Source organism: Mus musculus, chromosome 7 (assembly GCF_000001635.26).
Source record: "Mus musculus strain C57BL/6J chromosome 7, GRCm38.p6 C57BL/6J".
NCBI lineage: Eukaryota > Metazoa > Chordata > Mammalia > Rodentia > Muridae > Mus > Mus musculus.
Window position 1 is genome coordinate 3,112,174 of NC_000073.6, and position 13,804 is coordinate 3,125,977.

At 40.6% G+C, this 13,804-nt stretch overlaps 1 pseudogene; it reads right to left on the reverse strand.

The window, feature by feature from the left end:
• Nucleotides 1-3,767: 3,767 nt before the first annotated feature.
• Gm44451 lies at nucleotides 3,768-4,124 on the reverse strand (annotated as a pseudogene).
• Nucleotides 4,125-13,804: the final 9,680 nt, after the last annotated feature.

Genomic DNA, 13,804 nt, shown 5'->3' on the forward strand with positions numbered 1-13,804 from the left:
ATGCTACCAGATGTATATATACATTATCCTGGATTTTTCTACTGGCACTTGTGAAATAATAATTCATGTCAGCCCTTACCAGTCTAATCTGTCCTTAATGTGCATGTGGACCACAGTGTCTTATTTTCTCTCCCAGGCTGCAAAACATTCCCAGACTTGGAAGCATTTTGTCAGCCATTCTTGACAACCAGTCTTGAGATGGCCACGTTGTCAGCAGAGTGTCTCAGCTGAGTGTCTTGATTCCACCTGCCCTGTAATAATTGTAGATGAATGGGTTTCTAGAACCAGAAATGGAACAGGAGACATAAGAGTGGACACTGAGGACATTCAAAGAATCCTTAGGTCTTACTGCAGAAGCCTGTACTGTAGAAAATTGGAAAATCTAAATGGAATGGGTTATTTCTAAACAGTTATCAACTATCAAAATGAAATCAAAATCTGGTCTAGTAAATAACAGTCTTATGACCCCTAAGGAAATAGAAACAGTCATCAAAAGTCTTCCAATTCAAAAAAGCCCAGGGCCAGATAGTTTTATTGCAGAATTCTATGTGACATTCAACAAAGAGCTAATGGAAGAAACATTGCTAACTCATTCTATGAGGTTATAGTCACCCTGATACCTAAACCACACAAAGTCTCAACATGGGAAGAGAATTTCCGTCCAATTTCTCCTTTTTAACCTTTCCAAGCAGAATTTCTTATCTTGCTAATAAGGAAGAACATGTCTTCCTTGTGTATTTAAAGTTGTGAAATTAGACACTGCTATAGGACAGAAGGTAATTGGGTTTGTAAAAAGTGATGTAAAGTGACAGTGCCTGGCAAATACAGAAGTGGATGCTCACAGTCATCCATTGGATGGAGCACAGGGCCCCCAATGGTGGAGCTAGAGAATGTACCCAAGGAGCTGAAGGGGTTTGCAGCCCCATAGGAGGAACAACAATATGACCTAACCAGTACCCCTAGAGCTCCTTGTGACTAAATCACCAATCAAAGAATACACATGGTGGAACTGGTGACTCTAGCTGCATATGTAGCAGAGGATGGCCTACTCATCAATGGGAGGAGAGGTCCTGTGAAGTTTCTATGATACAGTATAGGGGAATTCCAGGGACAAGAATGAGAGTGAGTGGTTTGGGGAGCAGGGACTAGAGGGGGGATGGTGATTTGCAGAGGGGAAACTAAGAAAGGGGATAACATTTGAAATGTAAATAAAGAAATATATCTTTTTTTAAAAAAAAGAAGTGATGTAGAATAGAGAGAAACATGCTCATAGGGAAGCCAAAAGTTAGACCAGAAAACTTCTAGAACAATGAACAAATTCAGCAGTGTAGCAGGATGTAGAAACAACTGGTGTTAATCTTTCTGATAGTGTTTGGGTAAGATATTGTACTCTTGAAATAGGGAAACTCCATTTACACTCCTTTTTTTAAATATGTAGATACGTATGCTTATACTTTGGGAAGGTCGTATAGTAGTAGGATTCCATACTTTTGAATAGTCTTGTTTTGAAAAATAATTATAATTGATTTCTAATCCAGTCACGTGTGTGTGTGCAAGTGAATGAGAACATGCACATGTACACACTTGCCACAGAATATGTGTGGAGATCAGAAGGCAACGTGTATGAGAGTCAGGGTCCTCTTTCCACTCTGTGTGATCAGGTTTTCAGGCTTGGCAGCAAGGGACTTTACCCACTGAGTCATCTTGACAGCACTTTAAACTTCATGCAACTTCAATTATGTACTCTGGGATATCACCTAAGTGACTTTCATGGGAGGCCACTAAGGGGGATTAGTAATTAGTAATTTTTGCAGGTTTTATATTGCCTTGGACTTTCATGCTCCTTACATTAGTGCATTAGACATTAGGGGCTATTTCATTTTTCAAGTTTTTAACAGGTGCATTCACTTAATTAATATCTTCACATTGTTCTGGTGTAGCTGAGTTGTAGTAGAGTTAAGTGAGTAGTTTACTAGTTAGTTATATCCTCACTTCAGGGTCTGAGAGGGCGCAATGTAGCCTCTATATTATGCCCAGAGGAGAATGCTCACTGGGGAGTAAACCCTCAGTGCTTAGTACACCCATTATGCAAATGTCATACTAACCAATTAGCAGCAATCATCCTTGACTTCTACCACTTTTGGAATCTTATTTAGCACACCTACACTAAGCAGATGTTTCTAACCAAGGTTTTCTCTTAGAATGGCTTGACTTGGGCCAGCTTGATACTGTGTGTAAGTTGGCACCCTTGGCTTCAGAAGTAGTCTCAGTGTTCTAAGATGCCATTTTGTGGGGGAGGGGAGGTTGCAAGTCACTGCCTGGTGGGTCCCACTGACCCTGCCCAGCACACCCTTTCAGCCTGCTCCCTGCCTCAGCTTCACTTCTTATATTGCTGTTATGTGTGAGAAGTATTTTATGCCAGTTTTCACTATACCTTAATGTGCTTGGGTCCACTTGCTTTTTTAAGAGATAACTTGCCAGGTTTAATCAGCTCATTTACAGATCTTTCAAAGAAAGTACATATTATTTTGACTGTTTTCTTTTATAGGGTTTCCTTGGTAAAGTTTCTCATCTCTCATCTTACCCATGGTAATGTTTTTAAGTCTTTCTAAAATGAGTAACATAAATCAGACTCACATAAACAATTTCTGTGGTCTATACACGATATATAAGTATTATGTGAATGTATTCATGTAGTCAAATTTGAGATTATTGTGTATAATATTTATAATATTGCCATCTTTTTGGAACTAAAACATTTTGAAATAATTGTAGATTCACACATCAAAACAATCCACAGACAAGGAATATAACACATTCTTCCAGTGTCTTAGTTTCTTCAGATGGAATCCTCTAGAAAACTGCACTTTGAATCCTCCAACAGGGCATTGATGTTGTCACGGTCAAGATGCTAAATCCTCTCTTCACTACAAGGATTACTTCTGCTCTTTAGTAACCACACCCATGGTTTTAGCTATTGCTTCAGATCCTGGACTTTACTGGTGTCTTAGTTACTTTTCTATTGCTGTGCAGACACACCATGGCCAAATAACTTACAAAACAAAGTAATTAATTACTTGCTGACCATAAACCCACGGTAAAAAGAATGGCAGTAGTCTAGGAGACAGGCATGGTGCTGTAGAAGTAGCTGGGAGCTTATTTCTGATTCACAAGTTGGAGGTAGAGAGAAAGAGAGACAATGACTGGCAGGGGCTTTTGAAACCTTGAGGCCTACCAGCAGGGACATAATTCATCCAACAAGGCCACATTTCCTAATCCTTATCAAAACAGTTCTACCAACTGGGGACCAGGATTTCAAATATCTGAGTCGATATGGACCATTGTTATTCAAACCACTACATCTGGCATCCACTCCTTAACTTTTCACGAATATTATATGAATGTAATCCTTCAGTGTGTTACCTTCTGGCCCATTTTTTGTGTCCAGTTCTATAAAAATATAATCAACTTGTTGTATGTCAATGAATTATCTCACTTTATTGCTATGTAGCATTTCAAAGTACAAATGCTTATGGATGGCTTAACAATCACATTTTTGGAAGGACATCATTTGAGTTGTTTCTGGGTTAATAGTATTATAAACAAAATAGATTCAATTTCTGAAGAACAACCTATAGTCTTGCCAGTAGAATAGATTGTATGGGCATCCCCATGGAATCCCTTTGGCCAACAACTCAATTAAATGTAACCTAATCCCAGCACGGGAAACTTCAATTGACTGACTATACTTAGGAGCCAGTGGCTTAAGCAAGAAGTTAATGAGGCTCCAATAAGTACATACCAGGTGCTCTTTTCTCAAGTTCACAGAAGTAATCTCTAATCCCTGAAAACTGCATTCCCTCAGAGGACTCAATTTAGGCTAGCTAATATGATGCATATAGAGGTGTCAGCCCCATGGACTGACGGTTATAAACAGCCAGTGCTAATTAGTTTCCCAATAAGATAAACCAAACTCTGAAGAAATGTCTGACTCCAAATCTCAAGCACATTAAAAGTGGCTAACATGGCTGTGTTTAAGTGGGTCAGTAGGCCATCAAGCCTACCATCAAAGTCTAGAAGGTGGAGATAGTATTGATAATTGTCTACATAATGAAGAGTTTCATGGGAGTTTGTTTAAAGAGACCCAAGGGACCCTAGCAGTGTTACTAAAGAAGGATCCAATCTGTCTCTTGAATGCTGGTATCAGGCACTTGCTTGTCCAAGTAAGTCACCTTGCCACCTAGTCTCACCTCCTAGCAAATTCAGCTCAGTGATCTACTTAAATTGTTGACCTCTATTGGCCACCTAGACCTCTCGCCTATCATGACATCAGAAGCATGCTACAACAGCAATGGATCTCTAAGAACTACACACTCCTCTTGCTAATTTTCATTATTTTATTTCATCTTATTCAGTTTTTCAAACTCTTTGTTTATTCAGAGTTACAGCTGTTGTTTCTATAGTACTTGCATTTTGTAATTTTAGTGGAACTTCTGAGTTCTTTTCTACAGTGGATAAACCCACCACAAAATTTTGTTAACTTTTCATTGCAGCCTGCTATGCCACAGTTTGTTATGTTTGCCCTTTGGAAGGATTGCAGTGATAACTCATTGAGGCCTTAGTCCGTGTTTCTCTATAAACTAATGATGTTGAACATCTTCATTTGTTGAGTATAATCCCTATTTAGTGAGATGTCTCTTACTGATCTTGTCATATTTCCTATTGAATGTTTTATAATAAAATTTTAATTATGACTTGTATATTAGAGAAATTAGTTCTTGATGAAATTTGTACCTTTCAAGTATGTACTTCTAGCTGGATCACATAACTTGTGCTGTCTTCCATCACAGACTGAAACCTTTTAGTTTAAGGGAATAAAGTGCAGCTCAAAGTAGAATGCATGCCTTATATGTGCAAGGCCTTGTATTCAACATTGAGTTCAAAGCATTTGTTTTCACATTTTTGACAAAGCTCAATTTGTTATTTTTAAATGGGTTTTGCTTTTGACATGGGCCCAAGAACTCTTTCTTTAGCCCTGGATACTAAATGTTCTCCTATGATTTTACCTAAAGGATTATACTTGGACAAAATTATAAAAGCTTTGGACAGGTCCTGCCTAAAAGAAATGCAGGGACAAAGATGGAGCAGAAATAAAAGAAATGACTGACTAGTAACCAGCCCACCTTGAGGCCCATTCCATAGGCAGGCATCAATCTCTGACACTATTACTGATGTTATGTTGTGTTTGCAGACAGAAGCCTAACAAAGCTGCTCTCTGAGAGGCTCTACCCAGCAGCTGACTGAGACAGATACACATACCCTTACCCAAACATGGGACAGAGGTTGGAGACCTCTATGCTGCAGTTAGGAGAAGGATTGAGGTCCCTGAAGGAGATGGCAACCCCACAGTAAGATTGACAGTGTCAATTAACCTAGACCCCTGGAGCGCCCAGAACTGTGCCATCAACCAAAGAAGATACATGGGCTTCTCTGAGGCCCCTGGCAAATATGTAACATAGGACTGCCTTGTATGGCCTCAATGGGGGAGGATGCACATAATCATACAGAGACTTGATGCAACAGGGTAGGGGTCAACCTAGTGGGAGCTGCCCTCTCACAGGGGAAGGGAGTAGGGTATAGGGGGAGGGTGACAGCATTTGGGATGTAAATAAATACAAAATTATAAAACTTTAAAATCCTATAGTATAATGGAAGTTACTTTGGAGTTAATTTTTGAAGTTTGAAGTTTAGGTGGATTTCATCATTTTTGTCCAGGTGTGTCTGGTCACTCCAGTATCAATTGCTTAAAAGGCTGTCCTCCTCCATCAAAGTGCTTTAGATAACTGGTTTTGTGCATGGCTTGGTGTTTATGTTTCTCTTTTGGAAGCCTGCCAAGTATCATCCTGTATGGAAGACATTAGAACATAGGGGTAAAGGCTTCATTTAGACACCAGATCAACTTCTCCATGTTAAATGAGTTGTGTGGGTGTTGTCTATCCTCAGCAATGGGGCCCTCTCTCTAATTGTAGAGAACAACCCATTGTCTTAGCCTGGGTTGTTTGGGGATTTCTATGAGATCCCCTTAGCCAACAGCTCAGTTGAATACAACCCAATCCCAGTACTGGAAGCCTCGTTTCATAGCAAGAGATGGCCAGTTGGGATTTCGTATACCCTGTTATTAGGAGACTTCATCAGGATCAGCTGCATACATTTTAGGATATATGCACAGCAGCGTGTTTCCATATAATTCCTCAAATGGCTTTCAATTCTCTCCATCATTCTTTCCTTCTCTTCACCTTCTTTTCTCCTGTTTCTATCTTCTTTTGCCGACAATCCACCTATGAAATCTATTAAGTTTCCCTCTCCCAGGGAGTTCAATGAGCCTTCCTCAAGTCCCTTCCTCTATGTCTAACCTTTGAGGTCTACAAATTGTAGGTTGGTTTTCATTTATTTAATGGCTAATATCCATATATAAGGAAATGCATGCTATATTTATATTTCCGGATCTGGATTACTAACTCAGAATGAATTATTTTTTGTAATTGCATCTGTATGCATGCAAACTTAATGATGACATTTTTATGATCTAAAAAACTTTATCTTAAAAAATGACTCTTTTTCCATTTAATTTCTAGGAAATTAAACCATTTTAATTATTATCTACCATCTAAAAATGGTTATTGAATACTCCACAATATATTAAGTCTAGAAGTTTTGGTACATGCAAACACTTTCAGGCTCCTTATGCCCACTGTCACCAGTACACATAAATGGGTGTGGCGGGTGTTATGAAGCTGAATAGAGCTGTATATGTACTGCTTAATGCAGGAAATTGCTGTAATTTCCAGCAGTTTTGTCTAAACTGTTTAAATAAAAAACTATGAATAGAGATCAAATACAGGACTGTTTTGAAGAGACTTTCTAAATTATACTTTAAAACATAGTAGCTTTAACTTTCACAAAACTGAGATACAAGAATACTTTTGTTTCACCTTGCATCCCTTCCTAGGAAGTCTCATTAAAGCACTCACTTTTTCTAGGGGTGATTTTTGAATGCTGCACAGGAAAGGGAAGGAAATAATAGTCTTAATTTTTCTTAAAGGACACAAGGAAAATCACTAGATACAACCTAAGGCTAGTGTTTTTCTCTTTCCTAGAGGGAAGGTACATACTGTTACATGAGTGCAGTTACAGCAAGTCTAGGTGTGCTAACAAACCAGGGCACATTCAAGCACAGTAAGATGTGTTTGAAATTAAAAACAAACTCCATGAGGTTTAAGCATTAAAATCACATTCTCAATCTGAATACATGTTATAAAATCAATGCAGAAGTGCTAGCTCACATTTTTTAAAAGATTTATTTTATTTATGTGAGTACACCATAGCTGTCTTCAGACACACCAGAAGAGGGCACCAGATCTCATTAGGGATGATTGTGAGTCACCATGTGGTTGCTGGAATTTGAACTCAGGACCTTTGGAAGAGCAGTCAGTGCTCTTAACCACTGAGCCATCTCTCCAGCCCGCTAGCTCACATTTTTACCATATTACCAAAAGCAATTGGTACCCATGTCCATAAAGGCAGCAACAAAGCAGCTTGTCTATTGAAGATTACTACTGCAAATCAGACTGCATTTAATGCTCATTGTAAAGACACCAACGTTTTCAGAAGTTGGTATCTGTACAAAAGTGTGGCTTATTTCTTCACTTCTGTCCCTTCAAAACTTTTTACGCAGTAATGCTAAAATCCCGAGCTCTGAAATCCTGAGTCAATATAGTGCCACTTCCTTTTGGTAGCTTGAGTTTCATAGTGACAACTGACCTTGTGTATCCATTTTTCTCAGTCGAGTCTCATTCTGTAGCACAGGCAAGTATTTTATCTTCCCAAAGATGTTTTAAGTTATGTTTGAATAGCAGGACTTTTTCTTTAGGGAAGGAATTCAATTGTTCTGCAACATATTAGATGTTACAGGTGGAGCAGAGTCACATAACGTTATCTGTATCCTGTGTAGGCTCACCAGCTAATGTACAAGGATTGGACAGTGTTCCAGTACCACAGTCACAGAAAAACCTATCAGGTCTAATGAATTCTACACATTTATTAACAGCTGAGCAATTGTGTAAATGTACCACAGTTTCTTTATTCATTCTTTTGAAGGACGCATAGGCTATTTTCAGTTTCTAGTTAATATAACTAAAGCAAAAATAACATAGTTGAGTATGTCCTTATGGTAAAATTAAGCATCCTTAGGGTATAGACCCAAGTTGGATCTTGAGATAGATTGATTCTCAACTTTCTGAGGAACCACCATGTTGATTCTAATACTGGTGATGCAAGTTTGCACTCCCACCAGCAACGGAGGACTGTTCCTCCTGCTCCATAACCTCACTTCTGTTGTTGATTTCTGATAGGTCTGTCTTTTTATGTTCCTCCACCATTTTCCCTTGCAGTTTTGAATGTTCTCTTTTAGTTTTGTGTACTTAGTGTTTTGATTGTTATATGTCAAGGAGAGTCTCTTTTCTGTTTTAATTAACTGGTTTTCGGCCTGATTCTTCTACCTTTGCAAGTATTACTTTCTCTAGAATAGGAAATTTTTCTTCTATGGATTAGTTTAAAATATAGCTGAAATACCCAACAAAGGGGAGAGAGAGCCTGTAGAGACCATATCCAGAGGTTAGGCATGGCTTTTCGTTGCGGAGTAGGGCCACCCACCCATCTCAAAGTTTTTAACCCAGAAATATTCCTGTCAAAAGGAAGAACAAGGACAACAAATGGAGCAGAGATTAAAGGAAGGGCCATCCAGGGACTGCCCTACCTGGAAATCCACAATGTCTGCAAACACTAAACCAGACACTCTTGCTGTGGTCAAGGGGCACTTGCTGACTGGAACCTCCCATGATGTTTCTTTGGGAGGTGTGGCCAGCAACTGACCTTCGGAGCCAACCATTAGACTGAGCTCAGGGAATCTGGTACGGGAGCTTCCAGAAAACTGGAGGAGCAGAGATGGATTGCAACTCCATTAGAAGAACAACATCTGCTGGCAGGACCACCCAAGAGACTTGTTTACAAACTAAGAAGTGTACTGAGAAGAAATTATAGCTCCAGATACGTTGTAGCAGAGAATGGCCTTGCTTGCCAGCAAAGGGAGGGGAGGCTCTTGGTCCTGTGGAGGTTTGATGCCCCAGTGTAGTAGGGTGCTGAAACAGTAGGGCAGGAGAGGGTGGGAAGGTGGGGGAGCAACCTCATACAGGCAAAGTGGAAGGGAACAGGGCAGATGGGGTTTGAAGGGTTGGTGGAAGGGTAGGCAGAATGTGGTATACCATTTGAGATGTAATTGAGTGGAATGATTAATACATAAAATTTAAAAATACACATATGCAAGCCATTTAATTTTAACAATACAGACTCAAACACAGATGCTGGGGTGAAAACACGCCAGCTCAGAGAATCAGGGAAAGCACCCAGCTGACCTTCCTACTCTGCTGATCTCTCAGAAGGAAAGCACTCTTCATCCCTCTCCACACTGTCTTAAATATCCTGCAACATAAGAACCTTCCTTTGGTTGAGAAGTGTTCATTCCCTTTGAACTGGTTAATTGCTCTGCCTCTTGACCTGGAGTTCACTTTCTTTTGCTCTGCAGTAAAGGTGTGTGCAAGGGCTGAGCCACAGACAAGAAAGAGCAATAAAGAGAAAGTCCTTGGGTTGAAGTTCTGTGCAAGGGCTGACCTACACAATAAAAAGTTTTGGTTTTTTGGTTTTGTCTTTTTTAGCAAGTAGCACAATCTTGAGTTTACAATGCAATCAAATATCCTGCAACAAAAGTCAGCAATGCTCCCTCAATCATAGAAATCAAGCCCTCTGACAAGTGCTCTGGGAGTTTCCAGGTATGTCTGAGTGCATAACCATGGGAACACCAGGATCCCAAGCACATCAGAACTGGGCTCTTGAACCTGTTGCACATGGCCATCAGAGACCTAAAAAGCACCAAGGAGACCCCTGATCCTTAGCATAAGGGATAAGCTTCTCATCCCTCTTGCCACAAAATTTATAGCAAGATGTCACCATTTCCTGACCTTGGCTCATTGTCCTGTGTGCTTCTGAATGCAGGGGTTGGTGTCCAGGAGTCACCTGCCACTATAGCTACAACCACTTTTTTTTTTAATGTCCAGACCCTATTTCAGATTGTTGCTGTAACATGCATGCCAATCACTTAATAAAATAAAAATAATGACTCAGACCAAGGGCATGGTGATCACATCCTGCTGTGTTCTGAATGACATTGGTTAATCTTACAATGTTCCACAAACAGATACCCATTTCCTGGGGACTTTCCTTGGACACAGCCATTGAGCACATCCTCCTTCCAAAGCCAGGGTTTGTCCAGTCTTGATTGGCATTGCCTAAGTAATTCCTATGTATCTAACTGTTTCCTTTCCAAACCCTTCTCAGAAATGTCTCATCCTACCTTAAAATGAGCATTTCAGCAAATGAGCCATTAAAAACTACTGAGAAATCACACCAGTCTGAATATGCTGAGGTATTGGGTGCTGAGCCATGGCCCCAGACATCTATTTTTGTTAACTTATAAAGAAAAACAAAAAAAAAAAACAAATCAAAACAAAACAAACCATAGGGAGCGCATATGAACTGGTCAGTTCTGATCAGGCCATTTTAGATATAACAGTGCATAGTGAGTCTGAATTGAATGGGTCCTATATAAAGTTTTGTGGAACATTGTAAGATTAACAAATGTCATTCAGAACATAAGAGGATGTGATCACCATGACCTTGCTCTGAGTCAAGTTATTTTTCTATGTCAGTGATCGGCAGGCATATTACACCAACAATCTGAAATAGGGGCTGGACAGAGAACACAATGGCTGTAGCTATACTGGTGGGTACACGCCTCAGCATTAGAAAACCCAGGTCTCTGTGACTAGGGCCGTCATAGCAGTCCTAGGAGGCCCCACTTGTAAGCCTAGCTATTGGAAAATGGAAGTAGGATTATCTGAGCAGAAGGTTAACCTGGCAAGCCAGGTAGAGGACAACATGGGATATGTGAGACCGTGTTTCAGAAAACAACACTGAAACACTGAAGGTCAACCTACCAATTCTTGTCTATTATAAAGAACTTAGCATTCTCTCTCTCTACGAGTCTTTCTTTCTCAAAAGAATGAGAAGTGGAAAAGATCTTTCTATTCTATGGCCCTTGTTCTCTCTTTCACTAGGTCCACATTTAGAACAAATTAAAGTGGGTATCCCCATCTGAACAAATGAGCAATGTCCACTGCTGCTAGCATGATACTGTGCCTATGACTATCTCTAGCTTCCCTGACTGTTGCGGCCCCTGCAGGAAGTATCAGATGCTGAGACCAAATCCCGGAGAACCTTTCAAGGGGCTAGACAGAAACCATGATAGATACTCCACTTCCTTGTTCTTAGATTGAATCTAGCAGACGCAGTGTGAATCTGGTGGGCTACTTAATCATACTTCTTACTCCTACCTCCACCTTTCTGCGTTCAGTACCAGAGATGTTCATGCACCTCCATCCCAGATTTATCTTGTTATACTTCCCAGGGCATAGATTTTCTTTTTATAGAATTGGGTTTAATCAAGCAATTGCTGCCCTCAGTAAGATGTGAAGAGTATCAATAGCATGTGACCACACTGTGTTTCTTTACACAAGTACATGAGTTGAAAATTGAGCATAACTGAGGCCTTTTTGTGCCTAGGCCTGGATCACAGTGAAGGTGGGGGAGCACCCTGGGTTTCTCTGCAGTGACAGAGTGAGGTGGAATGGGCACTGAGCAGTCTGAGCAACACTGCCGAGGCCCCTCATTACAGGTAACATACACATTGTCTGTTCTCCTTCCAAGAAGCTCCTGTTGAGAACATGGACGTAGTCTAAACATGGTAAGTTCATGCAGACCTCTTTCCTAATTATACAAAGTTCTCTCTGACAATGCTTGCCCACTTACCATAACTGTAGCAAGTTTGTTATAAGCCAGCAGTCTATTTCATACATTTGCTCTAATCTGCCTGCCAGCCATGGATGTAAAACAAAACAAAACAAAAATCTTGACTCAGAACAGGGTGATGCTGATTATGTACCATGTTAATTTCTGTATGTTACATTTATTAATCTTCTGAAATTCCAAAATCGATATGTTTCACATAGGACCTGTCAATTTGAAGGTCAAAATCAACTATTATGTCTAAAATGGATTGAGCCAGAGCCCTTGTAGGACAGCACTTCCAAACCTTGTGCATGTGATGTTTGCACTGACCTGGCCTTGAGAAATGTCCAGTACAGAGTTTTGATTTGTTGCCCTGGTTATTCATTGTTGTGGTGTATATTCACTAAACCATCCCTGTTTAACTGAGTTCAGTGTTTCTGTGGTTCGTTGGGTGAACCCTGGACAGGAACCCTTCCTTTCAGCAGCACATAGAACAATGAGTCAAGGTCAGGAATGGTGACATCTTGCAGTAAATTATGTTACAAGAGGGATGAGGGATTTATCCCTTGTGATGAGGATCATTTGTCTCCTTGGTGCTTTTTAGGTCCCTGTTGGCCACGTGCAACAGGTTCAAAAGCCCAGTCGTGATGTCCTTGGGATCCTCTTATTCCCATGATGTTGCACTCAGACATGCCTAGAAACAACCAGAGCACTGTCAGAGAGCTTGATAATATAAGGGGTGGGGGGAAACATTGCTGAATTCTGATGCAGGATATTTGATCGCATTGTAAACCCCAAGATTGTGCTATTTTCTGAAAACAAAAACAAAAACAAACAAACAAAACCCCTTTTTATGGTGTAGCTCATCCCTAGCACAGACTTTTAACCCAAGAGCTTTCTGTTTGCTGTACTATCTTGTCTGGCTCAGGTGTAGCACACACCTTTATTGCAAGACAAAATAAAGTCAACTCCAGTTTAAGAGGCAGAAGAATTAACCAGTGGAAAGGGAATGAAAACAACTAAACCAAAGGAAGGTCTTTAAGTTCAAGGATATTTAAGACAGTGTGGAGAGGGATAAAGAATGCGTTACTTCTGGGAGGTCAGCAGAGTAGGAAGGTCAGCTAGGTGCTTTTCCTGACTCTCTGAGCTGGTTCCTGAGTCTTCATTTGTAAAATGAAATGCCTGGCATGTGCGTGTTTTTTTTTAATTTATTTATTAATTATTCCATTCGATTACATCGCATATGATATACCACTTCCTGGTTACACCTCCACCAACTCCTCAAACCATATCTGCCCTCTCCTCCTCCCCTTTGCCTGGATGAGGGTGCTCCTTCCCCCACCCAACCTTTCCTTCCCTTCTGTTTTAACAACCCTCTACACTAGGGCATCAAAACTCTGCAGGACCAAGGTCCTCCCCTCCCATTGCTTTCAGCAAGGCCATCCTCTGTTACAATGTATCTGGAGCTATAGATCCCTCCTTATACACTCCTGGGTTTGTGGTCTAGTCTCTCAGAGCACTAGGTGGTCCTGCCAGCAGATGTTGTTCTTCCAATAGAGTTGCAATCCCCCTCTGCACTTCCAGCTTTTCCCCAAGCTCCCCCAAGGAGTTCCCTGAGCTCAGTCTAATGGTTGGTTCCAACTGTCAGTTGCAGGCCAGACCTCCCAAAGAACTGTCACTGAGATTCCTGTCCACAAATGCCTCTTGACCACAGGAACAGTGTCTGGTTTGGTTTCTGCAGATAGGATGGATCCCCAGGTAGGGCAGTCCCTGGATGGCCCTTCCTTCAGTCTTTGCTCCATTTCTTGTCCCTGTTCTTCCTTTGCTCAGGAACATTTCTGGGTTA